Here is a 27,353-nt window from a genome sequence, read left to right on the forward strand (position 1 = left end):
AGATCCTTCAGTTTATATCCCTTAGAGCCACAGAGTAATAAAGGGGTGGCAAAGCATTGAGCCAACATTCATCCTGGCTGGACTTGATCTAATGACCTATAGGTGAAAAGCTCTGTGTATCCCATTGGCAATTCTTTGAGTCATCCTGACCCTTTGTTCCTCACCTTTATTAAAAGACCTGAAGATTAATGCAGGGAACAAATGGCAGAGAGATAAATCTGGGTCTGTGTTACATCGCAGAAATGATGTTTCACAACTGTAATTTGGGGGAAAAGGTATTTTGGTGGGGTTTTTTTGGTTTGGGTTTGTTGGGTTTGGTTTGTGGGTTTTGTTTTTTTCTCTTTTTTTAACATAAAACAAAAATCACCATAAAATCTGATAGTGCTGATAGGTGTCTAGCTTGAGGCTTCTATAACTTTGAAGCAATTGTAGGTAAAGATATTATTCAGAGTTTAAGTTTTACAACATTAAATGGCTTTATTATCTTTCCAATTTCAAAGCAGGCTAGTAACTCGGTTCCTCCAGGAACACAACACAATTAGTCATCTACAGACATTAGCGAACGATTAGGTTTTTTTTCCTAACAAAATGAAAATCCTTTAATTATCTTCAAAATAATTCTAGCTTATCTTGCTTTTAAATTTAAAGAGAGGGAATGTATGCCAAATTAGAATTAAATGCATGTTATTTACCTGGCTTTCTATCTTGGTCAAATTTGGACTATTGTTTCCAATGAGCAATCACTCTTTACTTCTACCATTATCAAGGCTGTTTAGTCGAGATTCTCTTTCTCTTCCTTTATTTTTAGGTGTTTGTGTGACCTTGCTAAATTGAAAGGCAAGACTGACTCACTTTTGACTGTAGTGGACAAATCTACACTGACTCAGATCATTTGTAATCTAAAAATGCATTTTCTGTCTTCCCCTGTTTTCATTTGGAAGCCGATTTTGCTTCTCACACAAGAATTCAGAATGTTCAAAATAGTAAGCAATGAAAAATATCCTGAAATCAGTGCTGATCCTGCTCTTGCCCCACTAGTTAATTTTCTGCAACCTTAGATGTTGGCATCTGCAGCATCACATTCTTAAGTAACTACTCATTTTGCAGTTAGCTCTTCCACTACTTTTACCCAGAATTTATGCTTAGATAAGCATACACACATCCCCAAAGTATTTAGGTAAGTTGTCAAGACTTTCTATTAAGTAAACAGCATGTAAAGATCTGCAAGTGATGAGAGGAAAAAAATACATCGTTTTTTAACATTTAATCATGAAATAAGTGCTTTTAAAAGCATGAGCCGTAGATGTATACATTGGTACAAATAGCCTTGCTTGCTGTCTCTTTACAGTGCTAACACACACTTATTTAATGTTTTCCCTTTTCATTTGAGAGTTCTCTCATTGCACATCCCCTAAATGATTTCAAGCAGTTCAGGAGTTAGCCTGGAGGGAGTTGGGGAGAAGGCATCAAGCCCTCTTAAATATAAATAACTGATCCAGGCTAAATGCCGGTTCTTCTTAGGTTTAAGCTTGTAGGAGGAAGAAACATTATTTTGCACTTTGTTCTGCACAAACTTGGAGTGCCTGGCACTTTTTTGCCACCCACCCCCCCCCCCCCCCCCAAACCACTAATTCTCACAGTACATGAATAGCCCTTAACATGCAGTGCAAAATGACACTCCTTGGCTCTAAGTACAGATGAAGCAAAACTGCCCAGGGTTTTGTCTCTGCCAGGATTACAATGGAACTGTCATACTATAAATATCAGGCTCTTGCTGTAGCTTTTTACATGTTTAGTTACTCAAAGTTTATGTTTTGACCTTTTATTTCCCATCGTAAGTAATTTCCTCCCCTGCTTCCAATTCCTCAGCCCTAGAGAGAGCTGAGCAACAGTTAACTCTACGCAAATATCCCTACCAGTTGCCACTTTTCCAGTGAAGGGTCTTTGGCATGTTTTCCCACCACCTTCTGCCTCCTCCCAAGACCTAGGAAATCAACCTTTAAAGGGATAAGTGTTCACAGAAAGAATAGACAAAATTTGAAGAAGCAGAATACGAAATTTGAGTACATTTTTCAAAAAGTGTAAGTATATACCTCTGTGTCATTCAAACCACGGCATTTTATTTAATGAGCTAATCAGAAAGAATCATTGCTCAATAAAAGCTATAGAGACCATACACAATGTACAGTTTGGGATAAAACCAAGAAATCTTGAAAAATGTTAGTAAAAAACCAAAACCACTTCAAGAAAAATATGTGGTCCATGACTCTAATATCAAAGGGAATTGCCAGTGAACCAGATTTCAACCCTTCTCCACCACTAGCCTGCTGCATGTCTCTGACCAGTGATAGTGTCAGTTTTCCCTTCTATTTTTTCCCTTTCACCTGTAAACTTTAATATCTTACATACGGAGAATATTGCAGTGGAGATGGTGCTTTCCAATGTCCTAATTGTTCTAGGTGGTCCCCCTCCAAAGTGATGAAACAGGGGCCTCAAATACATGTTTGTTACCTCTGGACTACAACAAATCAAAGCTTCTGGTGAAGATGGTTCCAGCATTTGGAAAACTCAAGTTATACATACTGTTTCTCTACCACATCTTCTTAGAAATACTGCCTATACATCAAAGCTCTACCTTACCTGTGTGTGGATTGTCCGGCTCATAGTTCACAAACGAGTTTCACCATGTCTAGTGCACACAGGCGACTCTTGGAGGCTTACAAAAGTGAGCCAGCCTTGGATTGCCTTAAGGCCCTGTCTCTCTGCAGAGAGGACTCACAGGCAGTTACGTAGGCAGCTTAGCCCTGGGTTGTAAGATAAACCCTAAACTAAACAGAGCAGTGGCTGTACCTTTCAAAGAACCAAAACCTGAACTGAGCCTTGAAATCCCTGAACAAATAGTATGCCCTGAGTCTCAATCCAACCACTATTCAGTTGCCTGAGGAAGCAAGGTAAAAAAAAAAAAAAAAAACAAATCACAAACCTGGAGGGTTTCAGCTTCAGTTTCAAATGACATCCTTGTGTATTCAAACAATCACAGACCAACAAAGGAAAGATAAGGGGAACCTCCACTCAGATATACATAATCCATTTAGGCATATATCATAATACACTCAGACATAGTCATACACACCATTCCACAATTCAGGGAATAAAAACTAAGATTCAGGTTGGAAATGGGAGAGTCACATCTCCAACTATACAGTTGGCTTGCAAAGGAAACCATTCCCCCCCTTGATCAGTTTGCCGGTTGAGGAAACTTCCCTGGGATTGAAAGCCCTTACCTGGAGGGGTAAGTGAATATTATTTATGCTTTAAGTTTGTAAACGTGTGTGTGCTTGTGGTTGTCTGTGAATCACTTGTGGTTGTAATAATGTACTACTCTTGTCTTAAAAAATTGCAGTTGTGCATTCCTCCATCATTATCTGTAAAACCTGCAATAGTGGCGTGTTAAGTCTGTAAGTGAAGTTCATATAAGTTGTTTGCTTGAACCTTGCAGTTAAGTCTGTGAGTGAAGTTCAAGTTGTTTGCTTGAACCTTGCAGCGAAGTCCTTTTCCATCACATTAATTTGGCGTAGTTGGCAGGATACGATGGAGGAACTATTGCAGAAACATGGTTGTAAACCTTCTCCTGCGGACAAGGAGAAGGCGAAGAAGTTGTGGAGAAGTAAAGAGAAAGCGGTGGCACGGGTAGACCAGTGTAGGAAGGAACAAAAGAAAAAGAAAAATGGGAAAGGTAAAGGTATCCTGTGCACTATTTTTGGAGCATGTTTAACTTGTGCACAGGAGGAGGCACTGAAATCTGAGACGGCAAACATGACGGGTGCAGCCGTTCTCATTGAAGCTACAAAATTCAGGGCATTAGAAACTGAAGTTGAAGTAACCAAAACTGCTTTAGATGCAGAACGAAAGATAAGTGCGGCCTTGAGTGTTCGTAATAGACAATTGGAGGTTGAATATATGTTTTTGAAAGATGAATTGAATTCTGAAAGGGAGAAGAGCAGAAAATTACTAGAAAAATTAAAATTGTTGTTATCAAGTGCTCCAACTCCCTCTCCCGCCCAAGTCAGGAATCTAGTTATGTGTGCCGATCCTGACACTTGGGACAGGGATATCTGGAGCGACCCAGATGATGAATCTGATGGGGCAAATGATATTGGAATTCGACCCCTCATTAAAACGGAGGTACAGTCGAGGGCCCGGAATGATCGAAACTTAACTACAACCTGAACCACCCTGTGGTCTGGACCTGAGCTTGCACGAATGCAAGAGAAATTTTCATGCAAGCTGGGGGAGAGTGAAACTGAATATTTATAGCGTGTGTCACTGAATGGAGAGGATCGACTCTTGTTGAGAGAGGAGGAAGCTAGGGGATATTGGGGTCCTGGGGTGTTCCTTGATCAGGGTCCTGTGGGGAACCGACCCTTGATGCTCAGAGTTGCGTATTGGGCAGGGGGACTAGATTCTAGAGAACGAGGTGAACCTCTGACTATTAAAACAGCTGGATTATCTAGGCTGGCTGAATCAGTGCAAAAGGCTGCGTGTATACAAGCTATGTACAAGCACGGGGAGTAGGATATTCCCCTTGCTGCTCCGGCTGATCCGGTCCACCTTAAACCATTAATTAGAGGTCTCCCTAATGTCTTGAAAATTTATGTGCAAAACCTAAAAGAAAAAATTATACAGGCAATTGATCATAATACTTGCAACCCCAACCAGTGACAACAGCCTGTTTTAACATGGGGGCAATTATTACAAGAAATAGTGATTTATGGTGGAGAGATGGGCTGGCTAGAGGAAGGTTCAGATTCACAGCGCCGAGTGTGACAGGCACGATTTTTTGAGGAGAATAACTCCCATCCCCCTCAAAAAAAATCTATTCTTGTTTTGACTCTCAGCGCAATGAACTATGGAAAAAGGCATTAGCATTAGGAATACCCCGCTCAGCATTACATGGGCAGTCCACAGAAAACATTTGTACAATGATAAACCTGGCGGAGCAGCCTATTAGCAAGGCTATGGAATGTACTGATATTGCCAAAACACAAGAATGATTGTAAAATCTATCTCTCAGGTAAGGGCTCACCCAGAAATTGAGGAATACATAACTCTACTAAAACACACAGACAAAATTTATACCAATATACAGGTCAACGATGACATGCATGTGGTTGAATTGTGACTCAGGTCACAGAGTGGATTGTGTGGATTGTCTGGCTCATAGTTCACAAACAAGTTTCACCATGTCTAGTGCACACAGGCGACTCATGGCGGGGTTACAAAAGCAACCCAGCCTTGGATTGCCTTGAGGGCCTGTCTCTCTGCAGAGAGGACTCATGGGGAGCTGTGTAGGCAGCTTAGCCCTGGGTTATCTGATAAACCCTAAACTAAACAAAGCAGTGTCTGCACCTTTCAAAGAACCAAAACCTGAACTGAGCCTTGAAATCCCTTAACAAATAGTATGCCCTGAGTCTCAATCCAACCACTTTTCAGTTGCCTGAGGAAGCAACCTGTTGCTTTCTACAAAATCATGAAACAAGGTCTTCCTCCTTATCTTTGACACACTCATTCTAAGAGACCACTTAAAAAGCGGGATGAGGACTGCAGCTGAGATTTGTCCTTCTCTGGCACGGGGACACTCCTTACAAATCAGGGTAGAACTGATCCGGGCTTAGGCCAGAGCTTTCTTGAGATGCTGGTCCAAGACTGCACAATAAATCACTCTTCCCTCAACAAATTCAGGATGGTGTTGCATACACAGCTACAGGTATGTTTTGGAAAGCAAACCAACCCTCTAAACTCAAGAGGACAGGTCGAAAAACAGGACCGAAACACCCACCAAAAAGAAACATAAAAAACCTGCGATGCAGTCACTTTTTAGTGCTCTGTGATGACAAGAGCTTACTCTAAAAGAAAGCCTCAGCTGAAACCAGTAGTATCTACTCTGATATACACAATGATGACAACAACATGATCTGCCCAGTGGAAATATTAAGAACGTTAGAGGATCCATTTGTCAAGAAAGCTATTTGTTTTGAATTATTCACTTAGTTCCTCAGTTAATAAATTCCAAGAATCTGGCTATTACATCCAGGCTATGATCTTTCAAACTGTGCTTAATTGTCGTTACAAAAGATGAAATTCTCTCTCTCATTTTGAAGCTGAGACAGAAATCATTACAAGAAAAAGAATTAAAAAAAACAAACCCCAAAACAACAACAAAAAATGCAACCAAAAACCCCACAAAACAACAAACACTACCAAAACCACATAGCTCCCAGAACAGACAGAAAATTAACATGGCTTAATAAAATTCATGGTGAGCTTGTTATTGCTGCTGTTATGTAGGAGAGAATAAACATATTGACTAGTGCTCCTTCACACACAATCCCTCAATTGTTGGCATTCAGATAAGCCTGTGGCTATAAATAAATAAACTTTGATTTATCTGTGTTATAAATATACTGTCCCTCTCACATATGAGCAATTTGTAGACACAAGAAATGCGCAATGCACAGAGAAGAGGGCAGGGCACGGACCAGGGCTCCGTTCCTGTCCCCTCGGACTCAGGACAAATCACTGACGTTTGAGTTCCATTCTTTCATCACTACCTTCAAACGAAGCCACTGGAAACTCCACACTCAGTGCCATGACCTTTATCTGCCCCTTTCCACCACGTACAAAATTGTACTTTACTCATTTGTCTTAAGAGCACATGCAGGTTTTTACCTGCAATTTTCAAAGCAGCACTCCACATACAGTCTTTTCTGTTGTACACTCCACTTTTCAGATCCTCCTACAGAAACCCAAAATAGTTTGTCAGATCTGTATGGAAACCCTGTTTCTCTGTAAGGCCTCAAAGAGAATTTATATTCATACTATATGCACGCATCTACCCTCTGTGGGATATTGCCAGCTGAGCTAGGGTTTCTTCACCATCTAATCCAAGCACATCAAAGCATCTTAGCAGTTCTGGAATGAATAACTACAAGCTTTCATGACATAATTTATACACATATCTAATGTGGTGAGCCAAAGACATCTGCAGTCCTGCAAAGCAATTCAAGTTTCAGAACTGCCGTCCTGCAAGTTCAGCCCAGCTCATGAGGCTTCACAGCAATTAACCCAACTCACCGTACCCCCTTTCCTGATGGGATACAAAGTGGTATTTAGTGAGATTGTCACCGAGCAGTGCCACAGAAGTGCCATTGCCTGTGTTGCTTCCAGGCATTTGGTAAAGTCATCCAGCCACAGAGCTTTCACGCCAGCTTGGTGCACGGCAGCATTTGGGATGTGTTCTACCACTACAGGAGGTTTTCGTTAGGTCTGCACCTGTCAGCATTCAGGAAAGACCAGCATCCCCAGCATTTGGGCACCCCCAAATGCCCCAGTAAGTTCACATCTACAGAACAAGTTACAGTCTTACCTTGGAAATGTTTATTTTTATGTTTTTAAATATTCTGATCTATGATCAAAGCATTCAAAGTTAGACTTCAGAAAGCAACTGTGTATTAGTTTATTTTTTTGCTCAAAAACTCCACGCTGCTCCTTATATAGGGAATATCTTCCAATTCAACAGACCATAACCTTTTCCTAATTTAAATTCCCCCATAAGCCATCCCTTGTATACAACCTGGCAGAAGTGACCTTTATCTGAATAACTGAAATATAAAAAAGTTAGAAAGAATTTGATGCAACTCAATTTAGAAATTCAGAAAGGCCACATTGTTGTCATATCACTGTATTACAGTAAATATAGCCCTTCCGCTTCTCATCCCTCAAGTCATTTCTTGGTCTCACATGAACCAAGATGTTTAATTAGATACCAAGCTCCTGAAGGCAGAGACAACTTCTGTCTGTAGCTATGAATTTTCTAGTGTGCTTTTGGACATGGTAAAGATAATTTCCAAAAGACCTTTGTGTAAATAATCTGAATCTAAATTTCCTTTCTGTTTAAGCATCAGCATAACTCACCAGATCCTTAAAAAGTTTCAGCAGGGTGGTCATACAGCCCACCAGATGCCCACTGTGATTTTTGTCTTGAAGTGTCACAATGGCAACACCTGACTGCAGAGGTTTTTTGTACAATACTTTGATACGATGCCTTTATTCTGTACGTTATTCTGGTGCTTTAGTGGAAAGAGTCTTCACTTGGAAATCTGTATTCAAAGGAAACTGAAAAGCAGGCCCTTGGCACATGAACAAAGATATTTATTATTTAGTGGCGCTATCCAGGGGGGAACTGCAAAATAGCTGGGAGAACAGGACACTTAGGTGGTAACATCATATAAATAATTGTACTCCTCAGATGGAATCATTGCATGCCTGTAAGCAAAGCCATTAACCATCAAAACATTCTTTTTTGGAGAAGGCAATCTTAGTCAAAGTCTCATTTCCTCTACAGACAAAAAAAGAAAAAAAAAAGTTATCCTCAATGATGATGTCCTCATACAGAAGCTTGTTAAGCCAAACCAAACTGTGTGTCACTGCATTGCTCATGTACCTCATGGAAACTGCAGTTGAAGGGCTCCCCACTCTCCTTCCAACCTCTGGGCTGGGCTACATCTTTACAACAACCACATCTCCCTCCTACTTTTAGCCAGGCCACAAGCCTTACAGGCTGCAGCTATAGCCTGCTTAAAGGAAACATGAGTAAGAGTATCTTGAGCTGCAATTCCCATAAAGCATTTATACCCGAGACACAGTTTTATCTAATCCTGCTTCTACTTCCAAAGAAACAAAAGCAAAAAGCCTCCTTGCTGGAGGCTTTGTGAAAAGTGCTATTCACTAGCTCTTCCCTCCCCATCCCAGGACTGAAATGATTGCCGATAAGCCTATGTCCCACAAAATGAGCATTGCTCTTTTCTGTAACTCATGGCTAATGATTTCTAGGTTCAGTTTTAAAGAAAGTATCAAAGAAAGCTGCCCTAGATGAGGACTTAGCTGTTGAAAACGTTGGAGTTTTGAAGAAGTCCTCTTTTAAATTAGTGAAACTGTCAAAGGTCGTCCTCAGCTGCTAGGAGGAAAATGGTATGATGAAACCATTTGGTTTGACTCATATCCCTACCTGAACAGGTAAATGTGTCCCAATGCATTTTGTCCTTACTTACATAAGGCATGAGAATGACAAACCAAAGAACTAGCTAGCTGGTTTTCTCTCCAAAGTTCATCCTCAGTGATTCAAATATTTACCAACACTTTATTTAAGCTCTACCATTCAACTAGTTCTGTGCACTATGCAGTGTAAATCAGACTTGGAGAATACTGCAGAGAGGCAATACATCATCTTTATACCTGTTGACATGGTAAGCTTTGATCTTTAGGTCTGCCTTAGGCTAGGATCAGAAAGAAGGGAGCAAAGCCAGAGCCTTTAGTTTCACTGGGCTGTTTCAATTCGAGCTATAGGGATACACTGATCCACTCTATTAGTCACATCTTTCCATCTGTCTGCAGTGCCAGTTGGACAGAAATGCGGGAAAAAAAGGTCTTTTAATTTTTTGTCCAAGTATCATTAAAACCCCTCACTTGAAAAAAATCCTTAGAATAAAAATCAAACGTAAGATAAAAACCAACAACAGCTTAAGCTGGATTACCACAGAGGAAGAAAAATGAGAATGTGCTCTTCAGGTAAAGTGCTGACCACCTACTCAAGTTTGTAAGGGCACATTCGCTGTGTATTTAAAACACACATTAAGGACTCAAGAGTTCTTCACCAACAGAAATCCCCATTGCCATCTGCCTACAGTCCCTTGCTGTTACAAAATGTATATGCATGCGTTGCTTTGCAGACTCCCTATCAACAATTTGTGCCGAGCGTCTGAGACTCAAGCTATAGCATCTAGTTGAAGTGATATCTACAGTTATGGTCCTGGTTCTTTTCGAAGTGAGTTCCAAAGCCCTTTTTTCCTGATGTTGTTTACAATGTCCTTGCTGTAAATTAGTTCAGATTGTCAGATAAAATTTCCCTAATTCAACAAAGGGTCTACACCAGCACTTTCCATTAGAATTTTCACAGCAAGTAGACAGAAGGCAAAGTGGCATGAATTTAGAAAATGCAACTTAATTGAAACCCACCCAACACAGAAACAACTGCACTTCTTGGAAGCCATGTGTTTCAGTTGTAAAACTTCTCGCCTATGCAGACAGGTTTACTGGGAAAACAAACAAATAACAACAAACCCCCTCAATACTTTAGGGTAGATTTTCATGGGTTTTAGTTGATACATGAGTACTAGTTTCATTATAATTTTTCACTGCAATTTCTGCTTCCAAATCCCTTAGGCCCATTTTCAAACTCTGCTGAATTACTATGGTTGTATATTCTTTTACCAAACAACGTATATATAAAGGCTGCAATACCCAACAACTGATGAAGTGTTTGCAAACTTAATCTCCATTTTCTTAAAATAAGGCATTGCTATGACAACGTACGACTACCACACCACAGCTCCAGCAATGCAGGCTGCAGGAAACACTATTCATCTATCTCTACATTACTTTCCTCTATATTCTGCCATAAGATTTCCAATTTCCTGTCTTACTTATTTTGAATCCTTGCGAATGCAATTCAGCTGGTGCTTTAATTTTCCCAGGTGTAATGTATTATAACCCTTACTTTACTTTCTCACAGAAGAAACGCCTATTGTAGTCTCTAGCATGGGATCTTCAGGAGCTCTTCTGAACAAATATTTCTGTAAACAACCCATTTCAGCTTTTAGCAACACTAACCTCATTCATTAATAACCCCATTCAGGTTTTCCAACAGCCCCAATGACCCTTGGCTTGACTGCAGGTTTCTTGTACACATTTTTTTAATATATATTCCACATATTTAACCTGGTTTCTCATGTATTATTTACTACTTTTCCTTCTTGGGGTTTCTATATTTCACTCAAGTTTTCCTGACATATCTTTTGATTAACTTTCTCCTTCAATATCTTATACTTCAAATAAGCCAAGTCTTATTAATACTTCAAATACATTTCTTTCGGTTTTTATCAGTTAATTAAAAAAAAAAGACAAAACCTTCATCTCAGTGTGTTTTTCCCACCTCTTTCACTAGTCTCTTATACAGTGGATCAGAGTACAGACAGAACATGTTTAGCTGAAAAACTATTCCTTTGAAAACAGAAGCCCAGAACCAAGTTGAAAGGGCTTTGGAGAACAATATTCATTTGAAGGTCCACCAAAGGCAACAGGTTAACATTAAACATTTTTTTAAAAAATCAAGCAACAATGGAGGACACCAAAGTGAACATGCAGAATGTCCAGAAAGGATCTCAGAGATGGGGAAAGTAACATCCCGAAAACAAGGAATTCAGGTTATCAACTTTACAGAAGACATTTCTGCTGGCTGAGTAGCTGTCATCAACTTAAAGGCAATTATATAAAAAAAAAAATATATATATATATACACACAACCATACCCTACCAAACCACAAGACAAAACAAAAATTTTTTATTTTGAACTATTTAAATCATATTTGATGGGTAACATGGACTATCTGCTAGAAGTCCAATCTCTAGCCCCCAGCTTCAGTGCTCAGCCCCCATTCCTGTACTGGTTTCTGTAGGGAACACAATGGCAAATTAACACACTGGTTTATTGCATGATGTGGAGATCTGTCTACTGAGTATTACAATGAAAACCCACCCACACAGATTTCATGTAGGACATCAAACAGCCATTAAGGAGAAAGAGAAGGCTCACTTCTTATTAAAATTGCCTGAACTACAGTGAGTGAAATTTAATGGTTCTACACCATGTTAGCAATCCCCCCGCATCATGTAGTCCCCCTTAGTAGCAGTTTGAGAAATATATCTAGTTCATAATATTTTATTAGCCTATATAAAACATGGGATTCATCTGTTCCAAATATCCACTTACTGTTATTCTTAAGCCCAATATTTTATTAGTATTTTAAGCTTAGATTCTTACTATTTTGCAAAGAAGTCATGTGTTTAAATTGTTTTATGTCCTAAGCAATACCAGTACATAACTTTTATGAGCAACATGCATTCCTAATTACATTCTTTCCATCTTTGCTTCACAATATGGTATTATTTATATTCTGGTATTGGTCCACTAGTCAATATACCCCAGGTATCCCAGGCCACAGAGAATAAGGCTGTTATAACTGCTGATTGACAGCCTTGCTCTCTAGCTAAGATGTATGCATTCTTTATTCCCTTGGAGAACCCCTATGACAGTATAAAATAAATTTAAAAAAAAAAAAAAAAAGGAAAGAAAAAATAAAAAAAGAAAAAAAGGCCACCTACAACAATACAGTTCTGATTTCAGCTGCAAAAGCACTGGCAGTGACTCCAGACAGGGTCCAGAAGAACTTGCATCTATGAGAGTCCTCATATCCTGGTCAGACCAATTACATTTTGAATTCTTCAACATCTGACATGCCACCTTTGTAAGTATAACCAGTTCAGGTTTAACAGAATCTCATACCAGTTCACCATCAGCCTTTTATAGGCTGAACTATTTTTAATTTTGCCAATAGCTTGCATATCCCAAAGCGTATGTGTCAGAGAACTTGTGCTGTTGGCAGTTCTTAGGCTTCCCAAAAATCTCTGCTTTGATTTTCTTCTGACTTTACAAAAACAAACACTTTCCTATTACAAACTGTTTAAGCAAACCCTTGGGAGCTATTGTGTTGGACCCTTTGCCAAATTCAGGCTGCACATGGTTTGAGCTGTCTTCTCCCTCCAGTCCTCATCTAACCTCTTCTTTCAGACTTTGCCATACTACATGCGAAAGATGTCTGTAAGCTTCAAAGGAAGAGAAAAGAAGGGGCAGCAGGGAAAACATCCAAGAATAGAGTATGTTATTTGGTCTCAGGGGGTCCAACCTATCTGCACAGACCTGTCTGTCTCCACTAGACTTGTTTGCTCTCCATGTCATGTGACAACAGAGCAGGAAAAGAAAATATCATGCTGTACTAAAATTTTAACCTGTACCTGCTGGGCTGGAAATCCCAATGATATAGCGTAGGTTTGACAACCATGTCTGAACCCACACTGCTTCTTGGGGCTGTTGATAAGTTCCTATCCAGTATGTTAAAGCATCACCAGCCTATTGTAACGTCAGCTTTATTTTAAGCAGAGTTTTACAGAGGTGGTGAAGTGCATTACATGAGACTCCAGTCAACAGATAGGCAGACTGCATGGAGACCCTCAGACAGGCGAGATGAATACACAGTTGTAAAAACTATGAAGACATTAAATAGCAACAATCTAGAATCATTCTGTATGCATTTAATTCATTTCTGATGAGAGTAGGCTGGGAAAACAAATACACCATTTACTTACCTATACAAGAGTGCTTAGTAAAGACATGATGAATATGGCTATCTTAGCAGAGACACTTAGAACTCTATTGCATTAATATGCCTGGACACTCATTTACTAAATGCAGTTGTTATAGAATATCTCTTCCCATAACATTTTAACTTCCTTATTCAATCAAAAAAAAAAAAAAAAAAAAGAAGAAGAAGAAGAAAAGAAGAAAGGGGTAGTTACAGAACAAGAAAAAAAAGGAAATAGGCTCTGTATGGTATTCAATGTACAGAGGAGGGAAGAGGAAAATTCTTGTTTTCTTCCTGGCACAATGTTTTATTGTAGGACAAAAATTCAATACAAACATCAAGATGTCTCACTGAAATGGCTCAATGCTGTTCATGAGAACTGCTAAGTCAGAAAGAGATGATAGAGAGAGTAAAAGGAGATTAAAGTAGGCATCCAATTCGAGTTAAACAATAATTTTCTTACCTGGACAGGATCAGAAGGATGACCTCACTGTATGATGACATCTTACTGCACTAGATGATAAAATAGTACACTGCACTTCTTGGAGGGAAGACATTCAGATGTTGCTATGCCTTCTTCGGTTATGGTCACCTAAAATATAGAAACCGGCATCTCAACAACTATGACTGGATTTCAATGAAGAAAAGATCTTAAGAACCAGCAGCAAGGAATTCCAGGCTTCTCCTTAAAATTCCATCTTTCTACCCGGCTCTTAACTCTTGTTTGGTTCACAGAAGCAATTAGGACTCACATACTTGTACAAACATACATTAGTATAAAATTTTAACCGGAATAAACCAGGTTATGATATTTCTGGCACATGAGAGCCCTGATACAGAATTAGTATATTGATAGGAGTCACTCTTATTCCTCAGACTTCAGTGCAAACCATGAAATGCAGAGTGACTTTTTAATACAAAAGTAGTAATAAGTGAAGCATATTTGTTCAGCATTGTCTGTAGCACTGTTTGGGCTTCACATATCCAGAGAGAATTGTTCAACTGATAACAGCCTTTCTTGAAAGACAGTATGAGATCTCAGAAAAGTACTAAGCTAGATTTTGTGAGCTTTGAATAAGATATTAGTAGCAGTGACTTCAACAGAATTACACATATCCTAAAATTTTACATGTGTTAATTACTTTATGAACTGAAGACTATACATAGTATTCTCCAATATGCTGTTTTACAAATCCTCCTTTCAAAATACTAAGCGTTTCCAATATACTTAGACTTTGTCCTGCTGTTTCCACTAGAGAGGCTAACTCTACTGGTCAAAACTGATGCACTCCTTGCTCAAAGAGCACTCCCACCCAAGTCAACAACAGTGCTCTCTGGGACAAAGGCTTCGTAATATATAAGCACAGCATGTGCTATAGTTAAAACTGTCTCAGTGGTGTTTTGCCATGTATACTTTTTTGCTTTCATCTGTTATCACATCCCTGATACCCAACTGAATGGACAGTGTATATTCAAGTAGGGTTTGCTGTGGATGAATATGCTCCTGAATATGCAATGTGTGCTCTTTTACTGCTGGGTCTTTTATTAAACTACCTGAATATTAGTGGCCCGAAATTGATATGATTAAGGTTTAATGAACTACTGATTAGCACTAATGAACACAACTGAACACACATTTTATTAAATGATTTGTCTCTTTAGAAATGAAAGTAATGTTGGGCCCATTAATAAAAATTATTTGGGTCATTTCTGAGCAACTGTTGCACTCCTTGGAGAAAAAGGAGAGAAATCAGCCAGTGTGCCACCTGATTAGTGTTTCAGCAGGTCTAACACATCAATAGTCAGGGTTCACAGGCTATATTTTCTAGTCTTCGTAAGGTCAGAAAAATTAAATAATTTTCTGAGTGCCTTTCGACAAGAGAGATATGTCCTTATGATGTGGCAGGATCTGAAATTATACAGCGTACAAGAAAGGAGAGGACTTTGTCCCCTAGTTCTAAGTAATACAATAGATGTGACTGGGACAAAGATAGCACACACGCAACCCCCCCCCCCAAAGCAAAAAAATCCCTCCCCCCCAACAACCAAACACAATTGTAAATATATTCTTTCATATTATTGCATATTTTCTACATCACCTTTAGTTGAAAGCATTTGGGAAGGCACATGTACCAACATCTATCCAGCTACCACAATATACTGCACTAGTTTACATACAGTCTGAAGGCTTAAGGGTGGAAATGGTATCCAACACACTTTACAGAAAGACTGAGGAAGTGTTAATGACTGTTCCCATTATGTGAAGGTAAGATGGAGTTAATTGTCTTACCGTAAAAAGTCATAAAACATCCATAAATACTCTTGGATCTATGATGACAAGTGATGAGAACATCACATTTGTCTTCTGTTTTAGAACCTTATGTCCCACAGTATCCAAAATGACTTGTTGGGTTATTAAGATATCATTCCAATTAACAAGTAAGATTGCTACCAAATAGTTGCCCACTTCCTATGTTAACTCAGTTGTCCCCAGGAGAATTTCTTTCCAATTATTCAATCAAATATGAAGGAGGAAGGAGTGACAAGAACACAGCCGACGGCAGTGTTCTTCAGAGACTGCATTATCTGCTAACAGGTAACATAAATAGACACTACACTGAAAAATTTACTTGTTTTCTTTCTAACGTTTGCCATTCCAGCAGCACAGCAACCCCGAAGTAAAATCAGTATATTTCTACACATGGGTCCCCTATCTCCAATAGGAGTTATAAGTAAGGCCCTGATGATTCTAAGGAACCTGAAGGAAACCAGTCACATATTGCAGAGTTCCTGGTATAGTTAAAAAAATAATTAAAAAAATTAAAAAAAAAAAATCAACAGGCATCTGTTGACTTAATGGAGTTTTCTCTAGTGCAGGCTCATTATAGTTTTGAAATCATTTATCCCTTTGTTAAATCAAGTCCTACTACCGTCAAAGGAAAACCCAAGAACATAGCTAGGGATTCAAACAGAGTATTGTAATATAAACTCTCTGTATGTAAACAGCCAGACCCAATATCACTCACATATTAGCTGGAATGATTAATGTAGAAAAACAGCAGCACAAATAGAAAGACTAATGAGACCTTTACAAGATGATTTTGATGTAATTAAGCATAATGGGCCAAATTCTGCTTCAAATTGTTCCGAAGCAAAACCAGAAGAATCCGTATGCGTTTCAATGGATCTGCCCTGCATCAGGAAGAAAGAAACTGCTGGCAGAATTTGACCTATTCCCAATAATACCAGCTTAGCAAAACAGCTGTTTTTCTCTACTGTGTAACTAATCAAATGAATCCACAAAGTCTCAAAATAGATTTCTTCTTAGAAACTTTGAAAGGTTTAATGCATAATGTAGGAGGGAAAGACAGAGCACACAGAAGTAGAAGAGTGAGCAGTTGCAACAGGCCTAACCCAAAGCCTTGGAAAGTCAAAGGGAATCTCCCTAAGGATTTTAGTCTTTGGACTAGTTTTACTGATGAAGGGAGAATGTTGATGGTCACCTTCCCTACCATATGGATAAACACAAAGGGAAGAGAGTCTCCCTTTTGTTATTGATTGTGGGGCTGAAGAGGCACAGGGGGACTGCGTAGAGAGCTTCCCTTTGGATGAAACTGAGGAAGACCACCCAAGACCTTTGCACAAGAGCCACTGAAGTGCTGAGGCAGCTACACCAGGAGCTGGAAAGACTTTACAACTGCTGGCAAGAGACGTTGCTGCCACTTTTAAAAGGTTTAGTACAGGTTTTAGCATGCGCCAGTGATGAAGGTGGGACTTCAGAGGGCACAGTCTCCCTACAGAAACTCCTGTGATGTCCTGAATGTCGCCTCTTCATTAACGGCTCCTCGGTTTCCAAGAAGAAACACTTTGTCCTCACTTAATAAGTAGAGAGTTTCTTCAATACCAACACGCACAATTTATGTTTGTTATCTTCTCACCTGCTTAAGTAGACAATCTTCCTAATTGTTTGCAGAGAAAACATTCACTTTCATTTGTGGATTAAGACATCACTACTTTAAAGAGTACTAAACCAAAGTCAAACCTCAGTTGTAGAAGACAGCTTTAATTAAAAAGCAAAGAAGAAAATTAATACACGCTTTCAACTTGCAGAAGTGTAACCCAGGGTAGAATATTGTGGAAGAATTGTTTTTATTAATTAGGGTCTTCAACAAAACTACCATTGCTCAAAATCACCTAGAATACTTAAATTAATAAGTAGGCTGCTGTGAAATTTAACCTAAGAAAATTAATCAAGACATCATATGAATGTATGTGATGCAAGCATTATGTATGGAAATAAGGTCCATAGTATATACGTAGTGTAGACAACAAGTAACAGTGGTTCTAAGAAACAGACGTTGTAAAATACTAGCATGAGGGCAAGCATTTAGTATGTGATAAATCAGACTTTCTAGGCCATAAAAAAACCACTAGTTGCTTGGGATCCTCTGCGAGAAAGTTTTTCTAGAATATACGTGTTTTAAGTCTGGTACTATGTACTACCAGTGCTTCTGACGGGCTTCTGCTTTGATCCACAGCTAAAATTGTTTCTAAGACTATGGTCATATTTAAGTTATACGTGAATATAACCCCAACCTAAGAAAAATCAGTAATAACACATCGAGATGTTTCACTCATCCTTGTCCCTGAGAAAACTGTATTGAAAGACAAAATAATCACTTTTAAGGCTTAAAACACAAAAGGGAGTGGCAGGATTTATGCACATGAAACTACTGCTTTTATTAGTAAGTAGCTTAATCATATTTCTTTTTAATAAAATCATGGAACTGACTTGCTATAAACTTTAGGACATGCACGTTATTTGATAGGAACAGTGAATCTATATTTCTCTGCAATGAAAAATTTCAGATGACTGTTTAGAAAATACTCCCTTGGACTTGTAATAAGTATTAAGCATCAGCAAATCTATTTCTATTTAATTATGAGTAAATTAAAGGTTGTTTTAAACATTAAGAATCTGGTTCATTTTTAGGAAAGGCTTCTCAGGGGTTGGAAAACAGCAAAGAAAATCAAAAGCTTGGGAATAAGGAATTTTAAAAAAATAATTACATCTTCATTTCTGAGGGCAGAAAAATAAATTCTGGATTATCTCAGCATCTTATAAAAAGATAAAACATTAAAGTTATGTACCTAAAACCATACGTTATTCATGAAATGTAAAATGTGCATCCTTAACTAGTTATCCCCCCCCCCGAATGTAATTAAACCCAATGGCTCTTCTTTAAGGGCATGTAAGAATAATAAACGAGATTGTTAAATAAAGAATTGAATCAAAGCTCATGGTAAATTTATTTGACAAGAATTTCCATTATGAGGGGAAAAAAAAAAAAAGAAATATTTTCAGTTGCTTGTACAACTACAGCTTCAAGAGTAGCTGGTCTTAGAAAAGACATGGTTAAATTGAACAGAAGTATGTTCTTTTTATCTAGGCAAGTTATCTCTCCTATTTAAACTTCCTTACCTATATCAGATGATTGACGGCTGGATACTATTCAAGACATCAGTGTTTGGTCTGAGTGGCAGGCTGAAAGTCTCAGGGGACTTTTCTGAGCTTGTACCACAGGCAACAGGTCAAAATATTTACTTCAGACAACAACCATGAAACTTCATTTGCTGCTGTTATTTTCTTTCTAATTAAGGACTCATTTCAAAGCAGAGTGGAAATAATGTGTCTGCTATGGTTAATATTTAATCAGTAGTCTAGCGTGCCAACCATGTATCCCTTGTAATAGCCCAGGGTCAGTGCCCTGGATCCCACTGGGATGCCATATGGCTGTGTCCTGAAGACTGGCAGCCACAAATGACCCATCATGGGTTGAGTGATAGTATGAATCAATGAGGATACTAATTACTGGGTTTGAAGAGCTGACTCATCCGCTGTGGGAGTGAACATTATCTTAACAAGCTTGAGTGTTTCACATCATAATATGAGATTTTGATATTGAATATAGATATGTGCTATTATAAAAAAAAAAAGCAAACTAGATTCAAATAAACCAAGGTTTTCTAGCCATTTACTGTTAAATAATTTAAATATGATTTATCTGGATACAACACAAGCATGCTGCTTGTATTGCTTCTTCAGTCCAAGGATAATACCATAAATTCTGGTTTGGATCTATTTGGAATCCAGACCCCCAAATGTCCATATGCAAACTGCATCCTTTCTTATGGAGTTACAAGAAGGGCATTATTTCAAATCCATTTCTGCAAGTGGAATGTTTATCTCAGATTTCACAAGGACCTGGACTAGATTTTGAAATACAGAAATTGGGAAAGCACTTAGATGTACATTTAACCCTCAGTGAGAATATACCTGTCTATATTAAGGCATCTCCTGAACTGCTATCAAGCCTGGATTTGCTGCTCATATGTTCAGCAAATCTAGTAACCCATCCATAAGCTGCACTCTAGAGAGCATAGCATCCCCCTTTGCTGTGCTCTTCTAGCAGCTCAGTACATTTTCCCACTACGTTAGAACTCCTGATAAAAGAAAACCTCATTACTGTTTCCGATTCATTACTGATATCTTGGGAAGTAATTTGCTCTGAACAACAGACCGCACTCTAGAGAGAGCAGGATACCACCTTTTGTAGCAGGGTGTTACGCAGGTAGGGTACCATCAAATATATCAGGGATCTTTGTGGAAGAGGAAAGCGAAAATAAAACTGATTTAAGCAAGTCACAGTTGTGAACAACTGCTCATCTCCCATGCTTAGTTTCAAGCCAACGCTGAATTGTTTAGCCAAAGCGAAGCTGGAAAGTTTTGCTGCTCCTGAAGTCAACTGTATGACACGAGTTTAAGGTTTAAAGACGGCACACAAAACTCGGACTCAAAGGGCACCTCTCAGGCAGACCCTCCCCTTACAGAGACCAAATTTTCTTTTTTTCTCACGAGTAGCAGGGTAGTCCGCCTACTGCACAAAGACGACTCAACTCAGCATGCGATCTCCAGCAAAAAAAGAGTTGGCATAGCTTTAAATTTTATCTCCCTCTGTCGCAGAAGAGATGACTGTTCGGCCTGCGCTGTACGTGCTTCCTAAAACACAGCTCAGGTTTGGGGTTCGCTCGGCGAACGGGGCGGGGGGCGAAAGGCCCGCCAGCCCGACACCGCCATCCACCAGAAACCCGGCGGGGCACCGCACAGCTGCCTCGGCAGACACGGCCGGGCTTCGTCTCCTCGCTCCCGACTTTGTGCCGAGCAAAACGCACCGTCCCCCGCAGGCGCTGCCCCCGCTGCTGCGGGCCAGGGGGACCCTCGCCCCCGCCGCCCCCCCCCGGCCCTTGCCGGCAGCGGAGCGGAGCCGCCCGCGCTCCGCCGCCCCCGGCCGGCTCCCGAGGCAGCCCGGTAACCGGGCCCGGGCAGCCCAGTGCGGGTCTTTAGTCCCCTCTAGTGGCTGCGCTGCTCCGAGCTGCCGCCGCGGCGGCCTCCGGCTTAACTCCCGCCTGGCCCTGCAGCTGGGGGCTCCCGCCTCCCGCCCCGCTCAAGGAGGGAGGGAGCTGGGTTAGGGTCTCCACTCGCAGCCTCGGGGGCTCGGCGTGATGCTTCACGCAAGCAACCTACTTTCTGAAACCCGTTTGCTACCCGTGGGCGAGCTATACTACAAAATTAGAAAGCCGTCGGTAGAATTAAAGAGGAGCGAGATTCTGAGGCCTACACGTTGCCATGAGTACTCCAGCCCTCTAGCGCTGCTGGTCTGAATTCCCTCAGAAGACCTATCAAAAGTGGGACGGATTCTGCGTAGGACAGGCCATTTTTTCTAGTAAAAAAGATACCGCCTCCCCTCACTTTTCTTTCAGCCACTAGAGACTTCAGTTCTGCAGCTGGATCCAGGCCAAACTACTAGTCTCTGCGAAAAGCAGCACCGCTTTCATTGAGACTCCGCACTGAAGTAAGCGACGTGGACTAATCCTGGGACTTTCACCATTGCAAGTCATGAAGCAAACGGGCTCTCTACTCAGCCCAGCTCTGGGAGTTGGGAAAGTGTACGAGAACCTCAAACTTCTATTCCCGGCCTGGCAAACTACAGAGAAAACCTTGAAAATAAGACTCCTAAAGAAATGGAAACAAAGAAAAGAAGCACTGTTGTTCTTAGGAAAAGAAACAAACAGAAATTGACATTTAATTTCAGTTTGTGTCATTTTTGCTGTTTATAGTTTAGAGAGCTGTAGCTGATGGTCAGAATCAGCAATACTGGGTAGAGAGTCAGCTTTATGGTCAGCGTCAACACTACCATAGCCTGAACCAGCGAACTCCCTGGCAAAGAAAAGGTAGCAGAAGTATTTAATTTTGAGTTTGGTACACAGGCATTCTCAAGCTTTTCCCAAGTAGACTTTTTTTTTTTTAAACTAGAGAGTAAATGTAAGAATACAGCGTGCACATATTCTCTTTCGATGTTTCTCATGCCTTGTCACCAATGTTCCATCCAGAAAAAGATAAATTAAAACACTGGGGGGGGTCACCCTCCAGGAGCATGCGTAGCTCTCATTTAGCTCTCAGTAAACAAACAGATTAGTTATGGAGGAAGGTGGGCTTCTGTCTCCAACCAGGCTGAAGATTATGTGTCTGCGCGGAGTAATACAGCACAGCGGTTTCCAAGCGGCCTTCTGCTTGTTCCCTGCCGTCTGCATTTGGTGGGCATTTTTTCATTTTACACATTGTTCAGAACTTGCTGCAGTGATTTCAGAAGTTATATAACTGTGTCAGATGCTCGAATGAATGACAACTATTTCTCTGGCTTTCTTCTTCCGGAAATCCTTCCGGCATTGCTTTTCACGGAAATACTAGTACAGAAATAGCTGCATGGCAGCAGTGGAACTCTGCCTCTTTAGGTGCAGCGAAGATAGTGTTTTAACTAGGAGACTGTTATTAGTTTATTCCTGTATTGCTATGTGATACATTGCTCTGCTGATTTTATCAGATCACTTTAGGTACTGATTTTACCTATCTAAACTTCAAAAAAAGCAAAGACAACTTATTTGTCTTTTATATTTTAATGACATCTCATTTCCCCAGCACCCTGTTCGGTGTTAATAGTGCATATAAAAGCTCATTCTCATTATTAAAGCATAAAAGAAGAGGGGAAAAGACACAGAAGGGAAAGATTGCAGCATGGTCATTGCTCTGAGTCCCATCTCCTAGATTTACCAGGTGTTTGACCAAGCTGAATTTGATCAGCATGTTATGTTACTGAAGGTCTACAGAGAGAAATTATTATCTCAAACCACATTGCAAGCATTCTACAGAAAGACACCCCTGTGAAGAAAGAAGGATGACTCCTTATTTGATCAATGAGGGGAAAAATTAAGCACAGAAAGGTTAAGTGACTCATCAAGGTCACACAGAAGAGGTTGATTCTGCTCACAATAAAACTTCCTTTAATGTTAGCAGGAGTGAGATTAGACCGAATTCAGACACAGAGTCGGCATCAAATCCAGATTGTGGATTAGCAGCCCTGACCTTTCCACCGTGAAGGCACGCTTCTTTCCAAAACAAGAATTACTCTTGGAAGATGACTTGTCTGCTTTTCTATCCAGATACAATCTCTATGCGAGATATCCAGGTGATCTCATCCTGCATCCTCCATATACACACATAGACTGTGTTAGGCAATGAAATACTTATGCCAGAGCAACATGAGCTTGTATAAAACTACATACTTTATTACTGTTGTTATTATTTGCCCAAATAGTAATGTTTCAGAGGAAGCAAAGCTATTTCTTCAACTCTGGTGAATAATGCCCTGTAAAGTAGGGAGAAGGACTAGAGTATAAAACAGGAAAATGGAGAACTGTTTGGCAATGGCAGTCTTTCATTCAGATATTGTCACAAAAACTAAATTTCCATTTCAATATGATATTTTGTCAAAGAAAAAGATGGGTTTTCTTTAAATATATAAACCAAATCCCAGCAGTTCATTTTAGACTGAACGAAACACTGCAAATGACCTTTATGTTTGTTCAGTCTGATTTGCTAAGATGTTTCTGTTCTGAACCAAATTCTTACCTCTTACCTCCTTTGCTTTTACAGTTTGGCTGGTGAACTGAAAAAATCCATTCATGACCTAATTTTATCATGATTTTACAGATGAGGAACTGAAGTCCAGAGAAATTATGTGAATTCTTCAAGCCAGCACAGAAAGTCTGTGGCAAAGCAAGAAATTGGATCAACCCTGCCAGATCTGTTCTAATACCACCATGCTTAGATCATCCTTTCTGTCTGTGCCAGCATGTCCGCAGCATTTTGTTTAGCTGCAACAGATGAATCAAACACATGAACTGAAATGAAACGGGCAGAACAATGTGATCAAGATAAGTTGCTTTTCCTCTGACAACATCAGTTAGATTTAGGAAGAGAAGATGGAAAAAAGAACCACAGCAATGGCTCTCTGCTCTATACAAGAGCTTTGCCTGGTTCTGCCAAACACCCAAAGTACCTATGATAAGAAATATCCCACTGCTCTTGCAGCATGCACCTGCCAAAGTAAGCTGGTTCATGCCTAGATGGCATAGGAAAGCAGACACCCCAACTGTTTAAAGCCATGTCTCCACCCTGAATAGGTTCAGCTCCCTGATCAAGAAACACTCCCAAAGATGCTCAGCTATCCAGATTAACATGATCAGGTTGGAACAGGTACTTTGTCGCTAGCTTTCTCTCTCTCACAACTACTGCTGTTATTGCTGCATCACTTTCTACTACAGTCAGGTTGTTTCAGCTTCTCTCATTGCTTCAAAAAGAAAAGCTGCTAGGGATTTCTTTGCACCGGGACATGTCAGGGTTAATATTCCACTGCTGCTCCTTGCCCCATTTCAATCTAGTTAATTTACTTGAGATTTCCCTACATGCCACATTTGTTTCAATGAAGACAGTTACGAAACATAAAAGGAGGAACATCAGAGTCTCCTGAAACAACCTGAGAGCTGGCTGCAAGTCTAGTGACACTGCTTGAAAAGATGGCAATGAAAAACAAATATACCTCAAATTCCCCAGCTATACAGATACCGCTTAAGCATATTACAAAGCATTATGTGAACCACTGCTCCCCTTCCAGTCCTGTTTTCAGCAAACATTTAATTTGCAGAGCTATAGCTCTAGATAATGTGTTATTATGTTGGTTGTTCTTACTTAGGAATAGATCCAAATCACAGCATTTGGAGCCAGCAACAGCATACCCTGAAAAATTGTGTGTGCTTGCATAAGGAATGGTTTAGATCAACATTTTTTCAAGTTCCTTTATCCTCGCCTATATTTTAACCATGAAGGGAATCTTTTACCAGCTCCAGGGTTCAGAAGTGCTTGGACCTCAGAATGGGAATTCAAAGCTCAGCAAGGGACTCTGGGCAGCGCCAAAATTCTGCACTCTCAAAAATAACAGCTATCTCCTGCAGCATGATTGCTCGTAGCAGCGTTGTCTCAAGTGGCTGGGCAACCAAAAGGGAGTCATAAGCTCCCATTTGGGCACACCAGAGGAGCAACAACCATTTACTCCTTTTCACTGCGCACACAGCATCAGAAAACTTTTAGCCACGTGCAGGCCACCTCCCTCGCACTCACTCACAAAGACAGGTTCCTCCACCATGAGCAACATGTGCTCGGCAAGGCACCCCCGCAGAGTTGGAATTAGCTAAAGTGAAGTTAATGAATCTTCATCGAGGAGGATAAGCAGGGAAGAAGTCACAAAGTAAAATGTGAGAAGGGCAAAAAGGAAACAAAGGGAAAGGAGGAGTGAAAAGCTACCATACCTGCACTGCAGGGAGGTCTGTTCCCACCCCAAAGTGTGCTGTTTCAAGGTGATGCAATGCAAAGGTCTCAGGCCAGAGCTGGAGAGCAGGGGACTGCAGAGTAGGAAGGAAAGGCAGTGCCCAGATCAAGCTGGAAGAGGAGAGCATCTTGAAGATCTCAGCAGAAGGAAACACCTGACACACAAGTGTTAACTTTGACAAATGACTATCAGCTGCTCGCAACTGATGACAGGGTAAGGGGAAAAAAAAGGGGAGGGGGCATTGTTAAAAAGCAATGTATCCATTTTGATAGCTGAGTTTTCACCCCTCTTGGCAATACTAAAAGCTGTATTTTGGGTTTCTCCTCTTCTCTAAGGATACAACAGAGAAAGCAGGCTGCAACAGATGAATCAAACACATGGACTGAGATTTACGGTCTGTTCTCAAGCATATTTTTGGGGTACCTAATAATGACAAAAAAAAAATCTGTCATGGAAAACCGCTATAGTTACCTCCTAGAATTAAAAAAAAAAAAGTGTTTGTCTTTTGTTTAAGGAAAATACCATACTGGTCCAAGATTCAACTATCACCTTTTGATCTGATCATTAGCATTACCACTATTTTATCAGATAACTTTCTTAACAAAAGAAAGGAGAGACATTGTTTCATTTACCATACTTCTTAGGCAGAGTCCAAACTATCATACCCTTGTCTTAAGATGAAGGAAGGGTGCCCATTATCTCTTCTGTTTCTCTGGTTCCAAAGATGGTATTTCTCCTTTTGCAGCTAAGTTGGTTTTCCTAATCATACACAGAGTTGCCAGCTGGTTGAAGGTATTCTAATGGTTTAGTGACTGAGAGACTTCAGCAGTTGCCTAGGAGAATATAAACGAGACCCAACCCTGCAAATCCACCTGCAAATTATTAGCTTTTTGCATGAGTAAATCCATTGAAATAAGTTCACGAGTAGCCCCATTATAGCATTCACAGAACTGAAACATAAGCTAGGAAACATTAAGTCAAGTGCACCTTTGGATTAGTTATCTGTATAAGCAAGCAAAAAATATCTGCAAAACAAGTCCAAAAGTCTCTATTACTAACATTAGCAAGACAAACCCCACTGAAATAGCCAGCTGCAGCATCTGAATACAGAGAAGTTAGTATTGAAAGGAAGGCAGGTGTGACCATAGCAACATCAATGATCTGATCAGTAAGAAATAAAGTGGTTGTTACAAATACAGCCTTAAAAGTTACCAGAAATCCACTGACCTACCATTCATTACAGATTTTTACTCCTTGCTGACCTGCTCATGCCACTCAGTGCAAGAGGTCAATAGAGACAGCATACTGAGAAGCACAGATAACACAAATAAACTTAGTGTGGTGAAGAGGGAAATTGAGGTGCAAACAGGGGAATCCAGTTCCAGAATCTGATGATCAAACTTATTATTTGAAAGTCTTGCTTATATATTCTCTGTATAACATGCTATATACAGACAGAGAGTAGTTTTAAATTAGATCAAGCCTGCAAAGGCCTCCTGAAAATATAGGAAAATTCATTTTTTTTCAGGTGCTAGCAAAACATTATTTATGGCCCCATAAGCATTGTGACAACTTAATTACAGACACAGACAATACCTCCTATAGAAACCAGCTTGCGCAGAGGACAGATACACTAAAGGACCAGAGCTAAAGCTGAGTGGGTAACTTCTAGGTCAGACATTTCTAGTGCTTGATTTTGCAGCCTAAATAACATTCTTCAGATGTAGAAGATTTTATATGATAATTAATGATGTAGGAATTACTATCATTATTGCTCTCAGTATGTTGCTTCAGGAGAGTTTTTCAGAACTCAGCCTCTGAAGATGAAGTGTAGTTTTTGTTTTGTAGTTTCTTTCATGCAAACTATGTCCCCAAAATGTCAGAGTTAACTGAACTGTCACAGAGTCAAGTGAGCTGAAGAGATAGATCATAACAAAGGGAAAGAGAAAAAAGGAGGCATAGGCAAAGGAGGAAAAAACCCCCAATCCCTAACTATTGAGATAGTTAGATAAAAAGACCACACAGTGACAGAGGTGAATATTCTATCAACCTCTTTAAATAATTGTGGTTTACTAGGTATTGAGCCCTAATACTGTAAGATAATGACATGTAAGTGGGACCATAATAGCCTGGGGAGAGACAAGAGGGTAAAAGTTAGGAAAACGGGAATCCTGACAGTGTAGCACTGAGCCACTCTATTGGTGTCTGTTGGGCTCTAGACAATACAGTTATGTCAGTACGTGATGTTTTCAGC

The 27,353-nt window shown here is 40.0% G+C and overlaps 1 long non-coding RNA gene across 1 annotated transcript in view; it reads right to left on the reverse strand.

The window, feature by feature from the left end:
- Positions 1-27,353, reverse strand: part of LOC138685611 (uncharacterized) — a 223,006-nt gene that overhangs the window by 184,549 nt on the left and 11,104 nt on the right. Inside the window, exon 2 of the long non-coding RNA XR_011324908.1 lies at positions 13,780-13,908. This is a non-coding gene — a long non-coding RNA (uncharacterized lncRNA). The remainder of the gene's footprint in view (positions 1-13,779; positions 13,909-27,353) is intronic.

The sequence above is a fragment of the Haliaeetus albicilla genome, chromosome 6 (assembly GCF_947461875.1).
Source record: "Haliaeetus albicilla chromosome 6, bHalAlb1.1, whole genome shotgun sequence".
In the NCBI taxonomy this organism is placed as follows: Eukaryota; Metazoa; Chordata; class Aves; order Accipitriformes; family Accipitridae; genus Haliaeetus; species Haliaeetus albicilla.